Source organism: Loxodonta africana, chromosome 19 (genome assembly GCF_030014295.1).
Source record: "Loxodonta africana isolate mLoxAfr1 chromosome 19, mLoxAfr1.hap2, whole genome shotgun sequence".
NCBI classification, from domain to species: domain Eukaryota; kingdom Metazoa; phylum Chordata; class Mammalia; order Proboscidea; family Elephantidae; genus Loxodonta; species Loxodonta africana.
In genome coordinates, this window is record NC_087360.1 from 73,909,286 (window position 1) to 73,937,046 (window position 27,761).

General features: G+C 37.5%; 1 protein-coding gene and 1 pseudogene across 3 annotated transcripts in view; one reads left to right on the forward strand and one right to left on the reverse strand.

The window, feature by feature from the left end:
- SGCZ (sarcoglycan zeta) overlaps positions 1-27,761 on the reverse strand; it is a 354,876-nt gene that overhangs the window by 178,209 nt on the left and 148,906 nt on the right. The gene's annotated exons all lie outside the window — the stretch shown is intronic.
- Positions 14,601-14,701, forward strand: LOC111751324 (U6 spliceosomal RNA; annotated as a pseudogene).

Sequence of the window (27,761 nt, forward strand, 5' to 3'; positions counted from 1 at the left end):
AAACAATCTCCTTTTGGATGTAAAACTGGGAGCTGTTAGCATAATTTAACCCTTTTGTTACTATATTTTTCTCCCTTTTTAAGGCATATGTTTTCAGAATTGGAATGCAGGCTTACAAATTGAGTGTATTAAAATTTTTGATTGGTAATATGGATTTTGAGAAATATGAGCTGGCAATACAATCTGCCAGTGAGGCTCTGTGGCACCATCTATCTGTTCCCAATGGGAACTACCAAACCAAAAGACCAAACCCCTTGCTGTCCAGTTGATTCCGACTCATAGTGACCCTTTAGGACAGAGTAGAACTGCCTCATAGCGTTTCCAAGGAGTGCCCAGTGGATTAGAACCACTGACCTTTTGGTTAGCAGCCTAACTCTTTACTACCAGGCCACCAGGGTTTCCTTGAGAACTACAGAAATAATTTATTGCAGGTGCCTTTCCATTGGGTGGAAACCCTGGTGGCATAGTGGTTAAGTGCTACGGCTGCTGACCAAGAGGTCCGCAGTTCGAATCCACCAGGTGCTCCTTGGAAACTCTATCGGGCAGTTCTACTCTGTCCTACAGGGTTACTATGAGTCAGAATCGACTCGACGGCAGTGGGTTTGGTTTCGGTTTTTTTTCCATTGGGTTACATGGGGGACCTCTAGTTTTCTAAATATGACACAGACAACCAAAACAAGCCCATCAGGGCTCCCTATCACACAGGAAAGCCATAATTATGCTTGTAAGCCTTATCTCACAGAAATAAAGTGAAAAAAAAAAAAGGCAAAAGTTTGTAAAACTAACATATCCAGGAATAATTGAATGCTCAGCCTACACAACAATGAGGCTCCAACTGGTCTGCTGAGCTTCACACATTACAAAAGAGACTCACCTTGACACTAAATGCATTAGAAGGGATAATGCCTTACTTCTGAGGTTTAGAGGCATGAAAAGTGGCTAATATCCTGTTTGGAAACCTTGGTGGCATAGTTTTTAAGAGTTTCCTTTGGCTGCTTAGCCAAAAGGTTGGCAGTTGGAAGCCGCCAGGCGTTCTTCCGAAACCATATGGGGCAGTTCTACTCTGTCCCATAGGGTCACTATCCGTTGGTATAGACTCTATGGCAATGTTTTGTTTTTTTTTTTCTTTTTTTACCCTGTTTATGCCATTGGCAATGAAAAGGGTTAAGTCATGTAGAGAAGACAGTTTGCAGTGATGGAGAATAAGACTACTAAAGAGGCCAGGGAAGGGGTAAGAAGGAGGCTAGTTGTCATTGGCAATGCATTCCAATTTCTAGTTGTCCCAGTGGCCCAGGAACTTGACTACCTTATCAGACTGATTTTTCCATAACACTTCCTTAAAATTTATGTCACAAATACTTTCTTTTTTCCTATTTACTTATTTTGTATGAGAACAATTGCATCCATTCTAAGAGATTGCTGAGTTTACTGGCTCATACTTCTTGGTGACCTCATCCAGTATTGGGCTAACATTCTTCTAGTTCAATCGAGCTCTTGTGATAGGAATTTTCCAAACATTTTCCCCTCTCTCCATCCCTCTTCTTCCTTCATTTGAATATCTAGTTCCCCACCTTTGGATAGTAATTTAAACATATAATGAAGGCTTCTTCACAGACAAGCTTGTGACTCTCCTTTCTCTGAGTCATAGCACCATTCACATCTCCTTCAAGAGCCTGCACCAGTTTTTAAAACAATGTCAATAATGTTATTTTAATTTTTTGTGAAAGATACACAGCAAAGGATATACAATTTCAGCAAATTCTACCTATGCATTGATTGACATCGTTCACATTCTCTGAGTTTTGTAAGCATTCTATCTCTTTTCAAATTATTCTGCCACCGAAGGTGTAGGCACTGCCCCATAAGCTTCTCATCTGACCATTTGCGATGCTGTTGTCAGCTTGCTCTCACGTAGATAAAACTTTGAAAGAGCATAAATCTCAAGGCAGACATACTTTACTAAGTAAGGTAACTGTTGTTTGGTTCAAAGTGGACTTATGGGAAAAGTTTTGGTTCGAGGTATAAGGTTTAAAGATTATCTCAAGGCAATTCGTATCATCAAAACTAATCAAGCCATCAGCTAAGACACCAAGTGCAGTAAAACTCAGATCCCACTTTAACGAAGTATATATACATATACATTCCAGATATATTGTTCTCAAGTTTATCAAGAACCCCAGGAAAACTACCTACTTTGTCCTACATATTGTTGAATAGTGACATAAAACTTCTACTACAGAATTTTTGGTATCTTTGAGACTGAAAAACATTTAAATTAGGAAATAAACATTATGTGTAATTCAGGAAAACAAACAAACAAAGAAAGTTTCACTGAATTTGTATTTTTTTCATTTGAGTTGGATGATTTAGAAAAATTCTAAGGTCAAAAAACTGTAAAAAAAAAAAAACTATCTGGGTTAATACATTGACAATTTTAAGGCCTACAGTTATATAATTTATTTTGCACGAAACTTTTTTTTAAAATAGGCATATTTCAAAACCAAACCCAGAACCCAGTGCCATCGAAAGCGCATGTAAAAATAAAGCTGTCATTTATCTCTGTATAAAATATATCATATGGGAAGTTGTCTTCAAGCAGTTCTGGATTATAAGGTAAGATTAATTTAAGTTTACACGTGAGATACAATACTGAACACACATTAATATATTTAGTAATATAGGTGGTTAATGAATTAAGGAAAAATAACCTTTTATCCTCTTCTGTTTTATATATGCATATACATATGAATATACATATGCATATTCATAAGAACAAAAGTTAAAACAATAAGTATACTCTTTACCATTGATTCAATTCAGACTCATACTGACCCTATAGAACAGAGTAGAAGTGCCCCATAGGTTTTCTAAGGAACTCCTCCTGGAGTCAAACTGTTGACCTTTTGGTTGGCAGCCAAGCTCTTAATCACTGTGCCATCAGGGCTCCAAAAACAGTATGTATATATATATTATATATAGTATATAATGCATATATATATATATATATATTTTAACTAAGAAGAATGTGGAAACATTTAAGTTGCTTCCTTTTTCATTCGCCTTTCATTTTGTAAACATTCCCATCAAAAGTTTTTGTTGAGGACAAGAGTTTTTGCTAACATCTTTAAATAAGTTTTCCATTAGGTTAAGTTCCTCAATTTTCATAATAAAATGCTTACCTACCATCTGCTCAACAAAACTAATGCAGCTGTCCTTAATCCACTGTACAGAATATTAGCCCTAGTTCCTTCCCAGAGGCTCTATTTTCCTGTCAGTGTTCCACCTGAGAGAGATTACATTCTTTTAAGAACCCCAAAACCAAACCCGTTGCCAGCAAATTGATTCCAACCCATAGGGACCCAGTATGACAAAGGAGAACTTCTCCATAGGGTTTCCAAGACTATAGTTTTTATGGAAGTCAACGGCCACATCTTTCTTCAGTGGAGGGGCTGGTGGGTTCAAATAATTGTGCCACCAGGGATCCTCTTTTAAGAAACATAGTTTAAGAGGAAAATGACCCATTTCTTTAGAAGTCTACATTCTAGCACTTGGTAGAGTCTGGCAGCAGAAAGACCCCATAGTGAGATAATATGAGTTTGTCCTCTGGTGGAATTCTTGCACTGAAGCGAACTTCAATCCAAAGCCTAAGCTCTTAGTGAGGGTTCCAACAGTAATCAGCCATTCAAGTTCTTCTTAAATGACTATAAAACTTTTGTTGAGAATATTTTCCACTATATTGCTCATTGTTCTCCATATGTGAGGTTTTTCTTTCTTTTTTTAGGAACTTAGTAATAGGAAAAAATTTGTGTTCTTCAGGGAATTGGTGTGCTTTTTCCTGTCTCATATTAATATTTGAGTAGTTACTACATTTTTCCTAGTCTTTTCATTTACCAAGTTTAGGTTTTATGTTTAGTCATAAAAATAACTTGGTCTCTATATTTCATTTTTTTCCTCCCAGGCTTTTAATTTTCTATTTGACCAATCCAAGTAGAGATGCTTTATAAAATAGTTATTTTATATATGTATAATAAATAAAATTAAGGTTTTGCTCTGGGATTAGATGAATAGATGAAATAACTATCATGGCTGTTAACAAGTTGGGTAGAGTATATTTTTAGATTTAAAAAATATGCTACATATCATGTAAGAAATTCACTTTGGATTGCCGTAATGGAGAAACTTGATGAGACAGGTCAGCATCCTCCAGAGTAGGTGAAACTTAGGAAAATTTTTAAATCAAATTTGGTAGGTTTGTAATTCACTCCTGGGTGGATTCTGGAGAATACAACAAAAATAAAATAAGTCTAGAGTTATGTGAGTAGATAGAAAGTTTCCCCAGACAATATTTAAAGTCTGTTTAAAATTCATTGATCCCAAGTCAATTAGAAAACAAATGAACAAACAAATCCATTGCCGTTGAGTCGATTCTGACTCTTAGAGAACCTATAGGACAGAGTGGAACTGCCCCATAGGGTTTTCCAAGGAGCAGCTGGTGGATTCAAACTACCAACCTTTTGGTTCGCAGGCAAGCTCTTAACCGATCAGGGCTCCAAGTCAATAATAGTGTGTCATTTTAAATTATGATCAATGGGACTTTTTTTTTTATTCTGAAGAATATTAGTAAATTTGCTTTGAAAAAAATCTTTTTTAAAGATGAGAATATTAGTCTAACAAAAGTACTGGTTTGAAGAATATATTTAAGCTAATAAATACCATGCTATTTGTAACTATATTCTATCTTAAAGAGAAATATTTATTGCATGTATTCTCTTAATTTTTGAGAAGGAAGCACATATTTTAGGGAGCTAGATTTCTTTAGAAAAGTAACTCACTAAACTTCTCTGGCCTTAGGCTGATGCTTCGGAAATTGTTGCCCTACTCTGCACTTTTTTACCCCTGCTTTTGAATCTTGATTTTACTTTATCCTGTAATGTAGGTGCTTCTTCAAGCTCTTTACCTCTACTAACCACCTACCAAAACCAAACCCTTTGCCACCCAGTTGATTCTAACTCATAGCAGTCCTATAGGACAGAGTAGAACTTCCCCACAGGGTTTCCAAGGAGTGGCTGATGGATTCGATAATAATAAAATCAAAGCTATTTTTCACACACAGGAGTATTTTTAAAGTCTAAAATTTGTTGATATTCCATTGTTAAAAATTCAGTGAAGTTCAAAAAAAAAAAACAAGTACTTTAAACCTAGCTCGAGATCACTATTACAATTATATTACAAAAAATACCCCCAGAAGAACTAGAGTTGATAAGATTCATCACACTTAAGTGTTAATTTCTGTCAGGATTTTCAAAACTTTGAGATAAACCTGCCAATGTAGACAAGGCAGAAGCAACAACAAAACAACAAAGGCAAAATTAAAAAAAAAAAATTCTCTGGCCAGTGTATTGCAAAGAAAATCACTTAGAGATAATGCCTTTTCAACTGAACACTAATGGTGGAAGAAATTCTCAACTACTTTCAAATAGTGATTTTGATAGTCAACTGAAAAAATGAGCAGAGCTCCTGGAAGGTGGAAAACAGAACTGGGTGGATGCCCTGCACAGCCTCACAAAAAACAGCCTGTAAAAAAAAAAAAAAAAAAAAAATTTTTTTTTTCCCCAGCCTGTAGGGAGATATTAATTAAGAATGTTCTTGAATCTATCAACTTTCACTTAGGTTATTCTTCATCATGTAATGTGAGGAAGAGAGTAGTAATGCTGATACTCCAAAAGGCAAATCAGAAAATTGCACAGTTTTTTTTTTTTTTGTAATATTTGGAAAACGACCAATAAACTTCTGATCTTCTGATTCTGGCTACATCATGGGCAGAGATTATATCCATCCCTTTTCACCACCAACCATATGCACTTAGATTTGTTGGCTAAATGAAACCAAAACCAAACCCTTTGCTGTCCAGACAATTCCTACTCATAGCAACTCTACAAGACAGAGTAGAACTGCCCCATAGGGTTTCCAAAGATTGGCTGATAAATTCGAACTGCTGACATTTTGGTTAGCAGCTTGAGCTCTTAACCACCACTCCACCAGGGTTCCATTGGGTGAATAGATAAGGCCAAAATGACTACAGAGCCTACCTTAAAAGAAAGGCAAAAGTGTTAAAAAAAAAAAAAACAGGGAACCTAACACAGAGCAGGGAGCTCAGGAGCTCAGGACGAATTGGTCTTGGGGCGATGAAGGGATGAACAGTGGACCCCATTATAGGCCTTACAGAAAATAGCTCTAGTGAATTCAGGTCCAGGAGGCATGGCTGTGGCCTGAGTGAGGCAGGGAGATGAAACTAAGACCCACAAATAATGCTAGAGCCCTGGAAATCAGCTCTATTTTGAAGGCAGGACTACGTACCAAATTGCAGCTGGTCCAAGGAAATGTCTCTGCTTGAGTTTCCTGGATGTGTGCGGTGAGGACGGTGAGTAAGAGTGAGCTGGGAGTCTATGGTGGGTACTCTAATATGGAAACCGAAAACCCCAATTGAGTCCCAGAGGTTTTATACTTTTCTTTAGGAGCCCTGTTGGCACAATGGTTAAGCACTCAGCTGCTAACTAAAAGGTTTACAGTTCAAACCCACCAGCCACTCCACAGAAGACGTGGCACTCTGCTTCAGTAAAGATTATAGCCTTGGAACTCTATGGGGCATTTCTACTCTGTCCTATAGGGTCACTATGAGTTGGAACAGGCTCCACAGCGATGATTTGGGTTTTATACTTTTCTTTATCCAGGCAGATATGCATCAAGCTTCTTTGTGGTCCCCTTGAACTGGTTTGTGGATTTCTTTTTCCTGGTTCATATTTTTCACTTAGACATGTAGCCCTCTGAGGGCTCTTACTTCATGCAGGGATGTCTGCGTTATTCTCCTGCTTCATGGAGACCCACAGCCTTTCCTCCGTCACCCGATGGGTATTACACCACCACGGAGGCAGCGCAAGGGCTTCTGGCTCTGGTTTCCAGTTAACTCCATTTTTTATATTGGAGACTTTCTTTCCTTACTTGTGATGCAGTCAATTTTTTTTTTCTTTTTATACTTGATTTATTTCTAGGTATTAGACTCAGAGGACTCCCCCCGCCTCCCCGCCGCCGTCTTATTCTTTCACCAGGCCTGAACAGAGATGCAGACCAGTATATTTTAATCTTTTTTGTTAATGAAACTCCATTTAGTCCAAAGGGTTGCATATTCCTTTTCTCTGCCCATCTCTAGGGAGTGGAAAAATTAACATTTTATTGTGCCAACCTAACAGTGTAATTAATGACTATACACCACGGATAGCTTTGTAAGACATCACCTTATGAATGCTGACCAACAGAAGAAATTTAGAGAATTCTTCCAGAACAAAAGTCATCTTTTTTGTAAACTATTCTAATTGCTTAACTAGCTTAATAATCAACCACCCTAAATAGTAAACTAATTAATTTCCATTTTTTTAACCCAACACACTTTTTCAATGACTTTAAAAGTGAGTTATAGTGAATACTGTGTATGTTATGCAGATTATCTCTTTGAAATTGAAGCAGTTATTGCCCTCATTGCTGGAGTGTTGGTGACTGCTGACTCTCCAGGAATTGTCTGAAACTGAAGCTGAGTATGGCATGCTCCATTCCTCTGGCTAATGCACACCCAGGGACTGCTACATGTCAGGAAATAAAGTCCTGGCCCTGTGGCTTCAAGGAGTGACACTCCAACATCCCTGCTCCAGGGCTCCATGTAGGAGAGCCAAGGACTTTGTTACAACTTCATGACAATGCAACTCCTCCCTGTGTCCCTCCCTATTTTTTCCATTCACCCACAGGTACTATCTTGAAGGCACGCTCCTATAATCTCAAACTCAAAAATCTCCATCTCACAGTCTACTTCCCGGGAGACATGACCTTAGGCAAGAGCATACGAGAATTTACATTTTTAATTGTCGCACAGCTTAAAGGTCTTTTACTGAAATTTTTAATGATTAAGTTGGGTCATATGGTTACAGCTGCTTTAAAAATATCCCCTGCTAATATTTTGGAGGGCTCTTCTGTATCACATAAAACCTGAGGTTCTCATTGCTAATTTGTATGTGTCTGTAGGGTCAGACCTCTCAATTACCTTCTGCTATTAACCTTGACTCTGCCTAGTCACACTGCCATAATATTTTTCTACTGGCCTTTAATTTAGGTATATATCACTTTCCCGCTTTTTAATTTTCACACCTAGCTATTACTCTGAAACCTAGCAAGTCTGGCTATCAAAATAAAAGTATTAGCTCTTAACCATCTACAAAAAACAAAAACAAAAAATAAACCCATTGCTGTCAAGTTGATTCCGACTCCTAGCAACCCTACAGAACAGAGTAGAACTGCCCCATAGGGTTTCCGAGGAGCAACTGGTGGGTTCAAACTGCCAATCTTTTGGTTAGCAGCCATATCTCTTAACCTCTACATCATCAGGACTCCAATTAACCATCTATAAAAACCCAAAAACCAAACCCATTGCCATCAAGTCGATGCCGACTCATAGCGACTCTATAGGACAGAGTAGAATTGACCCATAAAGTTTCCAAGGACAGCCTGGTGGATTCGAACTGCTGACCTTTTTGTTAGCAGCCATAGCTCTTAACCACTACGCCACCAGGTTTTCCTAACCATCTATAAGACAATTATGTTCTTACTAGTATGGGAAATCAGGCCTTGCTGTAATTTCATATTTGAACTTAATCTGAGCAACTGCCTGATGGACAACAATGCCCAAGTCTTCATGAACAGTGTGGTGTGTGTACATGGCCGGGTTTCCTTCTTTGTGTTGGCTGTTAGAATCTTAATGTTTTTGACCTACTCTAGCATTTTTTTTTTTTTTTTTTAGCATGCATAGTAAACCCTGGTGGCACAGGGTTAAGAGCTACGGCTGCTAACCAAAAGTCAGCAGTTTGAATCCACGAGGCACTCCTTGGAAACCCTAAGGGGCAGTTCTACTTTGTCCTTTAGGGTCACTATGAGTCGGAATCAACTCAATGGAAACAAATTTTTTTTTTTTTTATTTTTGAGCATGCATAGGATTTTTCTGCTCACAGTTTGATCATCAACCTGAGTCTTGTCTTCATCTTCTCTTACCCTTATTTTCTCACAGATGTAATTGCTTCACTGTCAATTTTAAACTTTAATTTAATCTTGCTATACAATTTTACTCACCACGTGTCTGTCAGTTTGTCGCACTGTGGGGGCTTGTGTGTTGCTGTGATGCTGGAAGCTATGCCACCAGTATTGAGATACCAGCAGGGTCACCCATGGAGGACAGGGTTCAGCTGAGGTTCCAGACTAAGACAGACTAGGAAGAAGGACCCGGCAGTCTACTTCTGCAAAGCGTTAGCCAGTGAAAGCCTTATGAATAGCAGCAGAACATTGTCTGATATAGTGCTGGAAGATAAGCCCCCCAGGTTGGAAGGCACTCAAAAGATGACCAGGGAAGAGCTGTCTTCTCAAAGTAGAGTCGACCTTAATGACGTGGATGGAGTAAAGCTTTTGGGACCTTCATCTGCTGATGTGCTATGACTCAAAATGAGAAGAAACAGCTGCAAACATCCATTAATAATCAGAACATGGAATGTACAAAGTATGAATATAGGAAAATTGGAAATAGTCAAAAATGAAATGGAATGCATAAACATCAATATCCTAGGCACTAGTGAGCTGAAATGGACTGGTATTGGCCATTTTGAATTGGACAATCACATAGTCTACTATGCTGGGAATGACAACTCGAAGAGGAATGGTGTTGCATTCATTGTCAAAAAGAACATTTCAAGATCTATCCTGAAGTACAGCGCTGTCAGTGATAGGATAATATCCATGCGCCTACAAAGAAGACCAGTTAATATGACTATTATTCAATGTTATGCACCAACCACTAGGGCCAAAGATGAAGAAATAGAAGATTTTTATCAGCTGCTACAGTCTGAAATTGATCAAACATGCAATCAAGATGCATTGATAATTACTGGCGATTGGAATGTGAAAGATGGAAACAAAGAAGAAGGATCAGTAGTTGGAAAATATGGCCTTGGTGATAGAAACAATGCTGGAGATCAGATGATAGAATTTTGCAAGACCAACGAATTCTTCATTGCAAATACCTTCTTTCACCAACATAAACGGCGACTATTATACACATAGACCTCGCCAGGTAGAACACACAGAAATCAAATTGACTACATCTGGGGAAAGAGACAATGGAAAAGCTCAATATCATCAGTCAGAACAAGGCCAGGGGCCAACTGTGGAACAGACCATCAATTGCTCATATGCAAGTTCAAGCTGAAACTGAAGAAAATCAGAGCAAGTCCACGAGAGCCAAAATATGACCTTGAGTATATCCCACCTGAATTTAGAGACCATCTCAAAAATAGATTTGATGCATTGAACACTAGTGACTGAAGACCAGACGAGTTGTGGAATGACATCAAGGACGTCATCCATGAAGAAAGCAAGAGGTCACTGAAAAGACAGGAAAGAAAGAAAAGACCAAGATGGATGTCAGAGGAGACTCTAAAACTTGCTTTTGAGCGTTGAGCAGCTAAAGCAAAAGGAAGAATTGATGAAGTAAAAGAACTGAACAGAAGATTTCAAAGGGCCTCTCGAGAAGACAAAGTAAAGTATTATAATGACATGTGCAAAGAGCTGGAAATGGAAAACCAAAAGGTAAGAACACGCTCGGCGTTTCTCAAGCTGAAAGAACTAAAGAAAAAATTCAAGCCTTGAGTTGCAATAGTGAAGGATTCCATGGGGAAAATATTAAACAACACAGGAGGCATCAAAAGAAGATGGAAGGAATACAGAGAATCATTATACCAAAAGAATTAGTCGATATTCAACCATTTTAAGAGGTGGCATATGATCAGGAACTGATGGAACAGAAGGAAGAAGTCCAAGCTGCTCTGAAGACATTGGCGAAAAACAAGGCTCCAAGAATTGATGGAATATCAATTGAGATGTTTCAACAAACAGATGCAGAGCTGGAGGTGCTCACTCGTCTATGCCAAGAAATATGGAAGACAGCTTCCTGGCCAACTGACTAGAAGTGATCCATATATATGCCTATTCCCGAGAAAGGTGATCCAACCAAATGTGGAAATTATAGAACAATATCATTAATATCATATGCAAGCAAAACTTTGCTGAAGATCATTCAAAAACGGCTGCAGCAGTATATCAACGGGGAACTGCCAGAAATTCAGGCCGGTTTCAGAAGAGGACATGGAACCAGGGATATCATTGTGGATGTCAGATGAATCCTGGCTGAAAGCAGAGAATACCAGAAGGATGTTTACCTGTGTTTTATTGACTATGCAAAGGCATTCGACTGTGTGGATCATAACAGGCTATGGATAACACTGCGAAGAATGGGAATTCCAGAACACTTAATTGTGCTCATAAGAAACCTTTACATAGATCAAGAGGCAGTTGTTCGGACGGAAGGAGGGGATACTGATTGGTTTAAAGTCAGGACAGGTGTGCATCAGGGTTGTATTCTTTCACCATACCTATTTAATCTGTATGCTGAACAAATAATCCGAGAAGCTGGACTATAAGAAAAAGAATGGAGCATCAGGATTGGAGGAAGACTCATTAACAACCTGCATTATGCAGATGAAACAACCTTGCTTGCTGAAAGTGAAAAGGACTTAAAGCTCTTACTTGAAGATCAAAGACCACAGCCTTCAGTATGGATTACACCTCAACATAAAGAAAACAAAAATCCTCACAACTGGACTAATGAGCAACATCATGATAAACGGAGAAAAGATTGAAGTTGTCAAGGATTTCATTTTACTTGGATCCACAATCAACAGCCATGGAAGCAGTAGTCAAGACATCAAAAGATGCATTGCATTGGATAAATCTGTTGCAAAGGACCTCTTCAAAATGTTGAAGAGCAAAGATGTCACCCTGAAGACTAAGGTGCGCCTGACCCAAGCCGTGATATTTTCAATTGCATCATATGCATGTGAAAGCTGGGCAATGAATAAGTAGGACCGAAGAAGAGTTGACACCTTTGAATTGTGGTGTTGGCAGATAATATTGAATATACCATGAACTGCCAAAAGAACAAACAAATCTGTCTTGGAAGAAGTACTGCCAGAATGCTCCTTAGAGGCAAGGATGGTGAGACTGTGTCTTTCATACTTTGGACATGTAGTCAGGAGGGATCAGTCCCTGGAGAGGGACATCATGCTTGGCAGAGTACAGGGTCAGCGGAAAAGAGGAAGACCCTCAATGAGGTGGATTGACACAGTGGCTGCAACAATGAGCTCAAGCATAACAACGATTGTAAGGATGGCGCAGGACCGGGCAGTGTCTCGTTCTGTTGTGCATAGGGTCGCTAAGAGTTGGAACTGACTCGATGGCACCTAACAACAGCAGCAACAATATAATTTTACAGGGTATTTCAGCACCTTTCTGGAACAAGGAGGCTTATGAACGCATGCATGATTATATGGGAAATGATGGCAAAAGCCGGATAGAATAGGATTTCATGTTAACAACCACAAGGAAAATAAAAAGATTGTAACACAAAGGATTTTAGGTTACTTTTTCACCAAGAAAGTCAGAATACTCATGGAATAATATAGACAATAAACTATGCTCTGTTATTCTTTTCAATTTGATTTACTGGCTTGTTCAAATATCTTTCAGATTATGGACAGAGTCTCTTTTGATTTTTAGTTTTATCTTGGGAATGTGTATAAAAGCTAAGGATTCTCCTCTTAATTAGATAAAGCTAGAATGATATTCCAAATCCACAAATTAGTGTTTATATGAATATGAGCAAGTTGTTTAGCCTCAGTTTTCACATTTGTAAAATATGGATAAGGTCTACAGCGCAGGTGTATTGTTAGAGTTATTTGGGATAATGACTGGTCGTAAAATATAAGTAGATGGTAGTGTAAATCGGCATTGTATATTCTTTAATGAAAGTATTTTTTTTTATTAAAATTCATTCAACTTATACTGAGAATAAAGTTCATTTTTCAGGGGTATTAACTTTTTTTTTTTGAGTCCTGACAATTTCTCTAAGTGTCTGGCATGTATTCTCCTAGAGAATAAACAGAAATCTTGCTGCTTCTTTTCTATTTACAAACAAAAATCCTTTTTGGAAGAAATCCGTGCCTCCCGTGTCATTCTGAGTTCCTTTCACCCACTTTGTGAAAGTGTATTTTATGTTTTCCAACATTTTTCTTGTAAGAACATGATAGTTTTTAGAACACTGTTTTTTACTAGAATTTTAAAATGTCAGCACTATTTTTATTTTATTTTTTAAATTTCTAATAGCATACTTGTATGACCACACTCTCTGGAAAATCAAATATATTGTAAGATGAGTTTGCTCATCTACAACTTCTTAATAAAGAATGTAATGCTGATTACTCTAATAAAGAATCGAAGAAATTTTCCTCTGGGGGGAAACTTATCTAATACATGCTATTTTACAAAATGCTTCAGTCAATCTACCTACTTATCTGTCTCGCGTCCATCCATCCACCCATCCACCCATCCACCCATCCATCCATCCATCCAACCATCCAACCATCCAACATCCAGAAAACCACAGATTTATCACCGCCAGTTGGCAGCTTGGTTCCTTTGGAATTCTAAAGTCTATCATTGAGGAAGTGAGTAAATAATAATCCTCTAGTATATGAGGTTCTGGAGTGCAAGCCTAAACTCATCTGCTTAATTATAGATTAAAACAAACAAAAAGCAAACCCGTTGTCACTGAGTCGATTCCAACTCATAGCAACCCTAGAGGACAGAGTACAGCTACCCCATAGGGTTTCCAAGGAGCACCTGGTGGATTCAAACTGCCAACCTTTTGGTTAGCAGCCGTAGCTCTTAGCTGCTATGCCACCAGGGTTTCCAAGAAATTAGTGACAAACTAATTGCATTCAACTTCTCATTATATTGTTCCCTGGGGAAATATATATATATATATATTTTTTCAATCAATTTCTTGCCACTGACATTTACTTACATTTTTTTCCTGTTAATAAACTGTGATGTAGAATAACAAAACTAGCATATTCATTTTAAAATATACAAATTCCTTAAAATACATTTAGAAACGACTCAAAGTTCAACTTGTTAATTTTATCTCAAACTTATTGTGACTGAAAAGTAGTCATTTTGAGTTGTGACATTATTATGTTTTTAAAACTTTTTCTAAAACAATTTAAAAAGACTTTATATGTTGTCTATTTCATCAAACCTGGAGAATTTTAACTATGTAAAGGGTAAGAGAGGAAGAGGAGGATCAAAGAGAAAGTAACTGACATTATCTCAGAACTTGCTTGTAAAAATCATTTCTGCCAATCATGTTTAGTTAATGAATAACAGTGTTTTGAACTGTCCCTCTGAGGTCCTCACTTTAAATCAAATATAGGCAAATAATTTTGTTTACTAGTGAATCTTTTCAAACAACTGAGAAGACATCCATGTGCCTTGCATGTGTACGACTAGCATGAGAGAGAAAATGACACTTGAAATCTGCTCAAATTAAATTTATTGCTATTAAATAGGTTATGAGGTTAGTCAGTAATAATAAAATTAAGTCCCCATTGGTTGTCTTATTATTTTAGAAATAAATACTAAAATTAGAATGGTACAGAGAAGATTAGCAAGGCCCCTGCACAAGGATGACATGCAAATTCGTGAAACGTTCCATATTTTTTTAAGGATATTTTCCGTGAATATAGTCCTCCATTAAAAAACTATTTATATGAGACAAAAAGTCAACAATTACTCTAAAGCTAAGAAGAGACAATTCCAACTCATAGCAACCCTATAGGACAGAGTAGAAGTGCCCCATAGGGTTTCCAGAATAAAACAAAGTACTCTGAAATTTTGTCTCACTGTACAGGCCAGACACAATGGTGGAAGCATGTAAAAATAGTAAGAAGAGAAAAAGAACATAAACAGACGACCCAAAGGAGCAGAAATAAAAATGGACAATAAACTAGACATAATACTGCACTGGTCTCCTATGGGTGCTGGTACAAGTTACCACAAACTGGGTTGTTTAAAACAAAAGAAATATATTCCCTTACTGTTCTAGAAGCTGTAAGTCCAAAATCAAGGTGACAACAGGCCATACTTCCTCCAGTCTCTAGGGGAAGAACCTTCCGGACAACCTCCTGCTTCTGGTAACCCAGGCGTTCTTTGGCTCGTGGCAGCAAAATTCCAATTTTTGCCGCTGTCTTCACGCAGCCATCTTCCTCTGTGTCTCCTCACACAGCCGTCTTCCTCTGTGTCTGTCCTCATGTGGCCGTCTTCCTCTGTGCCTGTCTTCACACGGCCGTCTACCTCTGTGTCTGTCCTCACGTGGCCGTCTTTCTCTGTGTCTGTCCTCACAGGGCCGTCTTCCTCTGTGTCTGTCTTCACAGGGCCATCTTCTTCTGTGTCTACACAAGGCCATCTTCCCCTGCATCTGTCTGGCTTTGTGTTTCTTCTCTTCACATGAGGACACTAATCATATTGGATTAGGGCCCACTCTATTCCAGTATTACCTTATGTTAATTGAATCCATCTGCAAAGACACTATTTCCAAACAATGTAACATTAACAGGTACCGGGTGTTAGGACCTCAACATAACTTTTAAGGGGAGAAAATTTAACCTACAGCAGGTACGATCCCTCTGTTACTGAGGAGATGAAAAATTTCAAAGTAATGAGCTAAAAGTACTTTTTTGTCCACCAGATTGGCAAACAGTTTAAAGTCTGTTATTATCAAGTGTTCTTGAGTTTCGGGAGGAAAGTTCTCACACTGTGGGTAGGGTTATATTTGGAATAGTCTGTCAGGAAAGCAAGTTGGTTGCATCTATCAACAGTGAAAATAAGTCTATCTTATTTCAGAGAAATTTCCAGAAAAACACAGGCAGGTCACGTGTAGGTATGCCCCAGAAGGTGCTCGAAAAATGGTTTGCAATTTGAAGAAAACAGAAACAACCCTAATATACAGCTACAGAGACGTGGATAAATAAATGTGGTATAACTGATTATGAAATTTTAAGCCACAGTTTACAAATTTGATTTATTTACATGAACATATTTAAATTATATTAATAAATGAATAAAGATGCTTGTGGAAAAGTCCATTAAGGTAATACCAGTTGACACTGAATCAATTCTGACTCATGGTGATGCTATGTGTTGCAGAGTAGAACTGCTCCATAAGGTTTTCACAGCTGTGACCTTTAGGAAGCAGATGTGCCAGGCATTTTTTCCAAGGCATTTCTAGGCTGGTTTGGATTGTGAATTTTTCAGCTAGTAGCTGAGCACTTACCAATTGTCAACACCCAGGGACTTCTACACTAAAAATCCATATTTTATATATATTTATGTATATATATACATATATATGTATATATATATGTATATATATACATACATACATAAATACATGTTATTGTTGTTGTTGTTAGGTGCCATTGAGTTGGTTAGGTCTCATAAGGACCCTATGTACAACAGAAGAAAACACTGCCTGGTCCTATGCCTTCTCTCAATCATTGCTATGCTTGAGCCCATTGTTGCAGCCACTGTGTCAATCCATCTGTTGAGGGTCTTCCTTTTTCGTTGACCCTCCACTTTAAGAAGCATAATGTCTTTCTCCAGGGCCGGGTCCCTCTTGATAACATGTTCAAATTGTGTGAGACGCAGTCTCACCATCCTTGCTTCTAAGGAGCATTCTGGCTGTACTTCTTCCGAGACAGATTTGTTCCTTCTTTCGGCAGTCTATGGTGTATTGAATATTCTTCACCAATATCACAACTCAAAGGCATCAGTTCTTTGGTCTTCCTTATTCACCATATATATACGGAGCCCTGGTGGTACAGTGGTTAAAGAACTCAGCTGAGAATGCTTCAAAGGTCAGCGGAGCAAGGGCGGGGGTTGGGGACTATGCCTTAAGGGAACTTCTAGGTCAATTGGCAAAATAATACTATTATGAAAACATTCTGCATCCCACTTTGAAATGTGGCACCTGGGGTCTTAAATGCTAACAAGCGGCCATCTAGTTGCATCAATGGGTCTCAACCCACCTGGATCAAAGGAGAATGAAGAACACCAAGGTCACACGATAACTATGAGCCCAAGAGACAGAAAGGGCCACGTGAACCAGAGACTTACATCATCCTGAGACCAGAAGAACTAGATGGTGCCTGGCCACAGCTGATCACTGCCCTGACAGGGAGCACAACAGAGAACCCCTGAGGGAGCAGGAGATCAGTGGGATGCAGACCCCAAATTCTCATAAAAAGACCAGACTTAATGGTCTGACTGAGACTAGAGGAATCCCACTGGTCATGGTCCCCAAACCTTCTGTTGGCCCAGGACAGGAACCATTCCTGAAGACAACTCATCAGACATGGTAGGGACTGGACAATGAGTTGGAGAGAGATGCTGATGAAGAGTGAGCTACTTGTATGAGGTGGACACTTGAGACTGTGTTGGCATCTCCTGTCTGGAGGGGAGATAGGAGGGTAGAGAGGGTTAGAAACTGGCAAAATTGTCACGAAATGATAGACTGGAAGGGCTGACTCATTAGGGGGAGAGTAAGTGGGGGTATGGAGTAAGGTGTATATAAGCTTATACGTGACAGACTGACTTGATTTGTAAACGTTCACTTAAAGCTCAATAAAAATTATTTTAAAAAAGAAAAAAAAAGAACTTAGTTGATAACTGAAAGGTCGGCAGTTTGAATCCACCAGCCAGTCCACATTAGAAAGATGTGGCAGTCTGCTTCTGTAAAGATTTACAGCCTTGGAAACACTATGGGACAGTTCTACTCTGTTCTATATGTTCACCATGAGCCAGACCAACTCGACAGAAGTGGGTTTTATATATATATATAAACTCTACTATATTTCATATATTTTTGAAGAAGAGTATTGAAGGATGCCTCCCCAAATTCATTACAACAGTTACCTTTTGATTAAAAGAAAGAGTAAAAAGTCTAAATTCACAAAAGCGGGCCATAAACTATGAAAATAATTTGGGCCTGAATAGGCAAGAACTTGGATTTGAATTGAGGCAGTAGAGATGGATGGGGAGAGACAGATTTGAGATAAGCCAGTGCTTTTATTAAGCTTGAATGACTAGAAAAATGAAGACAGGAAACTGATTATGCGCTAGATATAAGCTAGGTGCTGCAATATTGAAGGGAAGACGGGGTGGGGTGGGGGGAGGACTAGCCTCTGTCTCCTTGAAGTTGCATTAAGTGTAAGGGGAACTGAGGGGCCATGGAAGGGAGGGGTATAAGATGAAAATTATTATAAGCACATAGCGTCATGTAGAGACAAAAGTTCAAGTTAAATTTGAAATAAATGAGTCAAGTAAACTCAGGTGTGAAGACTCAATAGAAAGTATAATTTTAGGAGTTTCCAGACTGAGGCGAACTATTTCTTGTAGGAATAAACATCACCTGCAGAATAAGGCAGGTGCAGGTGAGGCGGAGAGAAATGGAGTTTACAGAAAGTAGATCATGAGGCTGAGAGCTGAATCTGAAGGAACATCTTGTTTTGGGAGGCAAGGGAACGAGGAGCCAAGAAAGAAAACAGAATTAAAAAAATGTATAAAGGAAGGAAAAAAACAAATTTACTTGGTGTCACAAAAGCCAAGAAAATTTGCATTAAGCTGAGTTATAAACAAGAGGAACTCAGGGTTCAAGGTAATTCTTCCGTCCCAACTGAGATCAGATTGAATATCACCAGGTGCAAGACATCCTGGGCTTCTCTAGTGCTTCTGGCAACAACAAGCAAGAGAGATATTAGGACTGAGTATTTCCTAGTCCGAAAGACAAGCTGGCAGAGTTTTTATTCCCAAAGGCTATTGGGCGACACTTTAAAACCGGGGGGATGTCTTTATCTGAACTAGGGTTAATCCCAGGCAAACTACCTGACTAATCTTTCCCTGTCCATATCAAAACATCCTGAATACTTGCCCACAATTTCTCCCCACTCACTCCTCAATCCTATCTCACTTCCTTTCTCTAAACTACACATGCTGACACCAGTAACAGTCTGAATTTTATTTATTTATTTATTTATTTTTATTGTACTTTAGGTGAAAGTTCACAGCTCCAGTTAATTTCTCATACAAAACTTTATACACCTGTTGCTTTGTGACATCAGTTTCAATCACCACAATATGACAGCACACTCCTCCCTTCCACCCTGGGGTTCCTTGCATCCATTTGATCAGTTCGTGTCCCTTCTTGCCTTCTTATCTTGCCTTCGGACAGGAACCGCTCATTTGCTCTTGTGTATCTGATTAAACTAAGAAGCACATTCCTCATATGTATTACTTTTGTTTTCTAGTCCTGTCTAATCTTTGTCTGAAGAGTGGGCTTTGAGAATGCTTTTAGTTTTGGGTTAACAGAGCGTCCAGAGGCCATAGTTTCGGGGGTTCCTCAAGTCTCTGTCAGACCATTAAGACTGGTCTTCTTATGTGAATTTGAGTTCTGCTCCACACTTTTCTCCTGCTCTGTCCAGGACTCTCTGTTGTGTTCCTCATCAGGCAGTCATCAGTTGTAGCTGGGCACCATCTAGTTCTTCTTGTCTCGGGCTGATGGAGTCTCTGGTTCATGTGGCCCTTTGGTCTCTTGGGCTTATATTTTCCTGTCTTTGGTGTTATCCATTCTCCTTTCCTTCAAGTGGGATGGGACCAACTGAAGCATCTTAGATGGCTGCTAGAAGTTTTTAAGACCCCAGAGGCCAATCACCAAAGTGAGATGTAGAACATTTTCTTATTAATTTTTGTTATTGCAATTGACCTGGACATCTCCTGAAACTATGGTCCTCAGGCTCCAGCCCCAGTCACTCTGTCCCTCAAAGTGCTTGGATATTTTTGGGAAACTTCTTAGCTTTTGTTTTGGTCCAGTTGTACTGACTTCCCCCTTATTGTGTGTTGACCTTCCCTTAACCAAAATTGATCCTTGTCTACTACCTACTTAGTGAATACCCCCCCGCTTTAATTTTGATTCATCAGATAACATGGATCCTTACCCTAATTGGTCTCTGCATAGAAAATTTTGGTAGTTTTTTTTTAATATGCAGAAAATACCTTGCTATTAACTTCTAAGCTAAAGGACAATAATTTAAATTCTAATATAATTTCAGTTTAATGACTAATTCTTAACACTTATATGTTTAAATATTTAGTTAATGAGGCAATATAAATTTTACACAAAGTACTGTTCAAATGGTAAAGTTCGTTTTCTCAAAAGTTGGCGTAATTGACCCATGGCATCTAAATTTATTCCTAAGCAGTTTTCTCTAGTACAACATTGCTAACATAAAAAAAAAAAAAAAATTTGCTGTATATTTTTTAAAATGATAGGTATATTTTACTTTCAATTTTTTGAGATAGCATTTGTCCTAACCTTGTCCTTGAACCCAAATATGCTATTATTATATCTAACTTATGATGTCAGTCTCTTTGATCTTTATTGCACATTTTACTCATTCTCGAAGTGTTTGTATACTTTGTTGGTTTATAAGGCACAAGCAGATGTTTTGCTATAACCATGTCAAGAATGTAAGATAATTTATATCTTCGATCAGCAGTAGAAAAGGTACAGTTTTTATTTGTACTAAAAAACTCCAAGCCTATATTCTGTATTTTCTTAACTCCAAATACATTCATAGTTCAATTGTTAACCATGCCAAGAGATGTCGTTAAACTGATTTCTCTTCCTTGTGATGAAAACGTCCACAAAGATAACAAAGCAGAGACACTCATTTATCCATCAACATATATTTATATTTTCATTTGACTTGGATCCAGATTTTTTTAAATCTCTAGATGCACCATTTTCAGATCTTGGTAAATCATTAATCTAAGGCTTGATTTATTAATCTGTAAGGTGCCCATTCTACTTGATAAGTATGATAAAAAGAAAAAAAATGGAGTAAGTCAACAATCTTGGGAATCATTGAAGACTCTAATGCCTTGTAAAAATGATAAAAAGTGGGAGCAGAAGTCCATTAACAAGAGTTATTAATTGAAAGACTCTTTAGAACGAACATCTGGACCTATCAGCCAATCCTGAATATTCAGTGAATCCAGATGGGGAGGGTGGCAGGAAAGGAAGTATATCAAATCCTTCTATTTACCACATGTCAAAATGATTTCAGTATGCTTTTCCTACATTAAGTTTATGTTTCATATCCCAAGTGCAAATCCTTTGCAGATAACTATCTTTTTCAAATCTAAAAAAAATCCTGATTGATTCTATTGACAAAATAATTTAAGGACAAAATTAAAGGAATTAATAGTTCGGACACTGTATTTTAGTATCAGTTTGAAAACATAGAGTTCTGAAGATATTCAATTTAAATAACCCACTTATTCTATAATTTCCTGAGGTCAGGGATATTAAATTCATGCTAATAATACTGCCTTTAAATAAATCACATACCTACAGTCTGATTATAAATGTGATCTATTTTTTAGTAAGTCTATGATCTTCTCACAAGTGTTTCAGTCAGCGATATAGCAAAGGATACCAGAGATATTTTGGGAGCAGAACCATACTCTTCTGTTTATGAATTATTTCCAGACAGAAAGCCTCAGTACAGACTCAGAATGATAACTCCAGACCCCAGCAAATCCCTGTCTTAGATCTAGGAATGATAAGTCACCGCTTTTTTACCTGCAGGCACGCACACATACACACTTGCTTACGTACCTACATCTCTGCATACCTACATACAAAAACCAAAAAAATCCATTGCTGTCGAGTTGATTCCGACTCATGGCGGCCCTGTAGGACAGAGTAGAACTGTTCCATAGGGTTTCTGGTGGATTTGAACTGCTGACCTTTTGGTTAGCAGCCATGGGTCTTAACCACTATGCCACCAGATTTTCCCCTACATATTAAAAATTACATATTATACAAATATAAATTCCTCTGCTCATTTACTCCATGAGATGAGTTCATTCAAGGAAGATGACACCAGTTAAGATTGTTTCATATTTATTCAAAATCCTTAGAATGACATAGAAGCTTGTGATGATCAGCAATTAAAAAGAAAAGGTTCCTTGAAATTAAACAAATTAATTATTTTCCTCAGAGTGAGGTTTGTTTAAAAGAGAATGGAAGTAAATTACAGTTTACGGAGTCATTGACCATAACCAGCTATAATCATTGAGATAACGTAACTGACCTAGTTTTCTCAAATCACTGAGGACTTCCATTTCTCCCACAAGCCAGCTCGTTTCTGCAGTAGCTGTATTGAAAATTTAAGAAGCTCAGTAAGGGGCTTAGTTGCAGGCGTTATAACTGTAGAGCACACACCATATGTATATCACTTCCCATGCAACACTGATGATTCTCAAATTAATCTCAGCAGCTTTATTGGCTGGCTAAATTAAGTGACTACACTAGTGGTACGATTTAATCTATTTAGTCAAATAATCTCTATACTTTGAAAATTTAGGTGTTCATGATGAAAACTAATGTAATTTTAATACCACAATTATTGATATCAGGCTAATGGACAATTGCTTGACTAACACCCCCCTTTGTCCACTTAAGAGGGATTCTCACAGAAAATATTCATAATAATAGGTGCTTAATTAAATTCATAGGAACCTGGGCCCTGTGATAATTTGTATCCTTATGCACAATATCATTTTATATTTGCAGCAATCTTGAAAGTTAAAGTTTAGAATACCTAAATGATGTGATCTGAATCAGAACGTTAGAAGTGGTAGAGAAGACATTTGAATCTAAGGCTGATCTAAACCTAGTCTGTGCTCTTAACTATTATGCTATATTGTATGCAGTAAAAATGTAATAATAATAATGACGTTGATTAAATTTTCAAGGAAGGAAATTATTCTTGAGTTCACCAACACCTCATTGCTACTTAAATGTATTGGGTTAGATTGTCAGTATTAGTCACTTGAGAAATGAAGATGAATTTTCACACACATATATACACGTAAATATACATGCACACACATATGTCTATATTAGTAATATGAGGAGAAAAGCTAATCATTAATTGAATGAGAATCAGAAGATTAGTGATGGTTTTTATATCTATATTGAACATGATGTCTTGAGTGAATTCCATACCCATTAGCCTCCTTTCTGAGCAAGTTACTAAAACAGGTCCTTTCAAATGATTATTATGACTGATATCATGCTATCTTGTTACACTAGTCAGACCAGTGTAGACCAAGGATTCTTTGTAGACTCCATGAAACAAATGTATGGTTGTCAGAACTTTATGGGTTTGATTGCTACAAGAATTCTACGATGCAGTAGGTATAATTGATCCTGAATCATGATTTTCTAATCCAATAAAATAATTTCTATTAGGAGGTTTGAATGCAAGGTGTGTGTGTGTATGCATATACATATGTATATATATGCATACATACATAATGACATTGATTAAAGAAGAACAACATGGAAGGAGATGACATGATGCAGATGCCATTAATAAATGGAAGCAATGAGCCAGCAGCAATAATAGAAAGTAATCAGAGAGAAATCAGAGGCAATTGAAAAGAAGCGAAAAAAGACAATTGCCAGAAAACCACACTGTCAGAGCATTAAAGTAGAAAGCCACAGAATCCTACCTCTGAAATGATGACAAGTTTGTTGAGTTACTAGACCAGTGCTGACTGATGAAAAATATTTTTTTACTCTATGATAGCGTACAGTCCTGCCACTGAAATCATGCTTCCAGTATCCATATTAAAAATCTAAAATAGCCAAGAAATTACAGAATTAGATACTTGGTTTAAATCATTTCTTCTACCTCTTGAGAAATACACAAACTAGAACTTAATAGGATAATCAGCTAACCCATTCAAGTTACACACTTGTTTATATTAGAAAAGAAAAGCGAAGCATTAAAGTCAATGTGCTAGAAGTCAATATAAGCGTGTTGAGAAATAAAATATTATAAACCCAAAGAAAGAGAAAACAAGAAATAATGAATATAGGGATAGATAAAATATTAAAGAGCTTAAAAGACATTAAAGACAAAAAAAACTGAAAAAGTTTATGGTAAAAGAAACTGACAAGAACCTTTTCTGGCTATGATGGAAGAACTCCTATAAACAAGTGTACAACTAGACAAAAAATATGAAAATATGAGACAGTGGACGATAGGGAAGATTCGAGAATCAGCATAGGTATTCTCTTGGCTAAAACCTAATTTGCACATTTTTAGAGCAAGACTCCATGAGGCCAGTCATAGTACAACTTCCAGGGAAAGAAAAAATAAGTTGAACAACTATCAGATATCACATAAAGCTGAGAGGCACTTCAGTTTCAACCACTCAGAGTGCAGAAACATTGTTAAGCCCCAGGCTGATCAGTGCAGATCTCAGAAAGTTATGGATTAGAGTAGCAATGTGATAGGCCTCAACCTAAACTAAAAGAATGGACTAGATGCACTAAAAAAAAAAAAAAAAAAATACAAACTTAAAACAGTCTTAACAGGATAAAACTGATGTACCAGCATATTAAGTGCCATTAGAGGAAATTTTGACAGTCTAATAATGAAAAAAACAAAATCCAAACAATTTACAATATAGTATCAATAATGTCTAGCATGGCATCAATGTGAAAGTGCAAATGAATGTGAGCTATAAAGACCTGATAAACCAGTCAATAGAAAAAGACCCAGAAATCACCTCTATGATGGAATTAAGAAACAAGGGCTTTAAGCAGCACTTACAAATATGTTTAACATTAAAGGAAAACGTGGACATAAGGAGGGAACAAGTAGGAAATCTCAACAGAAAAGTAGAAAAACAAAACAGAAATTCTAAAAGTTAAAATAGACTAAAAATCTGGAGTGAAAATATTACTAAATGAACCTAAGTTTATGAGCGATGTGAACACAGTGCAGTTACAAACCACCCAATCTGAAGCACAGATAAAGACGACTGGAAAACATGAGCACAGGCTCTGGTACGTGTGGTCCATTGTCATGCAGTCAGATATGTATAAATGGAGTGCCAGGAGGACAAGAGAAGAGAGCTTGGGAGGAAACATGTATCTGAAAATATAATGATAAAATATTTTCCATATTTTATGAAATATATAAATTCAAAGGTTTAAGAAACTCAACAAACCCCAAGCAAGACTGTTGTTAGGTGCCATCCAGTTGGTTCCAACTCCTAGTGACCCCACGTACAACAGAGGGAAACACTGCCTGGCCCTGCACCATCCTCACAATCTTTGGTTATTTAATCCCATTGTTGTAGCCATTGTGCCAGTCCATCTCATTGAGGGTCTTAGTCTGATGTGTCATAGTCATGATGTGTCTTGGTCTGATTTTCTTTATGTTTATCCTGAAGACCAAGACTAAATCACAACATGCATGATGTCAGGTAAACTTATAAGTTAAAGAAGCACATTTTTCTGAATGCTAAACTATTATTTTTGCTGAATAAATTTTATGCTTCTAATAGTAGATTGAAAGTTTAGAAATAATATGATAGCCAAAACCAAAACAAAAAACCCAGTGCCGTCGAGTTGATTCCGACTCATGGCAACCCTATAGGACAGAGTAGAGCTGCCCCATAGAGTTTCCGAGGAGCACCTGGTGGATTCAAACTGCCGACCCTTTGGTTAGCAGCCGTAGCACTTAACCATTACACCACCAGGGTTTCCAGTATGATACCACATCCCACTAATTCATTTCACTTTTCTTTTTGGGTCACATTTATCCCCACTGGAAAATTCTGATGGAGTCAGTACTAACCTGTGATAAAAGGCATTGTTAAGCTGATGTTTTTTTAAGATATAGTTGCTTTTTTTAAACTTTAGGGATAGAAAAACAATAAAAATACAAATGATTTAGTGTAAATATCATAATTTTGGTATAAATATCTCAATTCTTTAAAATACTGAATGATAAATTTGAGAAAAAAACATTCAGGACCAAAACAGTAAAATGTTGTGCCAACAGAAGTTATGAAAGAGAATAAATAAAAGTACTTGTAAGACAGCCAAAATATTTTACGCAAAAAAAAAAAAAAATGAAATATTAAATCATTAAAAAGTAATTTTAAAATGAACAAAATTTTGGGGACACTATAAATACCTTGACTTAAAATGAATTAAAAGATTATACAATCGCAAATGATTAAAATTCCACTAAATGGTTGAAAGCAATGGACTGCTAACTGAAAAGTTGGTGGTTTGAAATCATCAATGGCTCCCGAAAGAGAAAGAGGTGGCAGTCATAGAGATTTACAGCCTCAGAAACCCTTCGGGGTCACTATGAGTTGGAATCGACTTGACGGCAGTGGGTTTTAAATCATATAACAAGCAATACCAGTGTTTAATCAACACTTATTGTTAGTTGCCATGGCTCGATTCTGCCTCATGGTGACCCCACATGTTGCAGAGAACTGCCCCACAGTGTTTTCTTGACTGTAATCTTCACAGAAGCAGATCTCCAGGCCACCAGACTTTTTCTTCTGCATTTCCAACTGATGGGTTCAAATCGCCCACCTTTAGGTTAATAGTCAAATGCAAACCATTTGTGCTACCTAGGAACCTCGAGCAAACATGCCAGAATACTATTAGAGAACACATTGCAGTTACAGCTTCACCACTTAGCAGCAAAGTGTACTTTTTCATGATCTCAATGCTCTAAAAGTCTCCAATGTTTTTATTCCCAGAAAAATAGAATAGCTCCTGAGACTCTAATATTTGTGAAAGTTCTTTGCAAAATATAAAATTCTGTATCAATGATTATAGTTATAACTGACAATAATCCGTATTGTTTCAAGCTTTTATTCTGTTTTGTCACTTTTAAAGAGGATGCTATCACAGTGTGCAGAGAAACCATACCTTTGGACTGAGTGAAGTAGGTTATGACGTGTAAAAATCAGGTAAGATGCAGGACAATAGAGACTTACAACCCCTATATAATAACCGTTACTACTTAATCAACATAATTTTTGCCCTGGAAAGTGTAATAATAAAAAGGCTAAAACAGGAATTGAGTGTTGATTATGAACCAAGCACTTTATATGTATTATCTTAGTTTTTACAACCCTCACAAATAGGTTCTATAATTACCTCTGATTCAAAATTGAGAAAATTGAGGCTAAGAGAAGATGTTGTTATGTGCCTTTGAGTCGTTTCAACTCATAGTGACCCCATGTGATGGAGCAGAACTGCCTCATTGGGTTTTCTAGGCTGTAATCTTTACTGGAGCAGATTTTCTGGTCTTTCTCCCACAGAGTGGCTGGGTGGGTTCAGACCACCAACCTTTCAGTTAGCAGGTGAAAGCATAACTCATTTTCAGTAAGTGTGCTAAATGAACGGACCCGTAAGCAATAAATACATTACCACATTTGCTACTAACAGCATTTTCAGACTGATATTAGTTTCAATCTGAAATGGGGGATAACCAAAGTAGAAAGAGATATGTGCATGGCTACCTAACAACAGCACATGTATGGATCACACCTCTACCATCAGTACGTCAATCTCGAGTTATTTCTACTACATTACCACCTATCATCTTTCTAAGGCTCTCATGTGCAAGTTGTATGAAATAGAATACTATACTCAGTACAGGTGTTAGCCCTTTTAGGGATATAAATAACCCCAGCAATGCATTCGAAACAATTGGTTCTGTTGGTGTGAGTTGTACCATGATGCTTGGCTTTGTACTGCTAGTCATTATTTAAGCAGGATTTTTTGTAACCAAATGGCACTAAAATGTACAGCTGAACTTCAGTCAGAG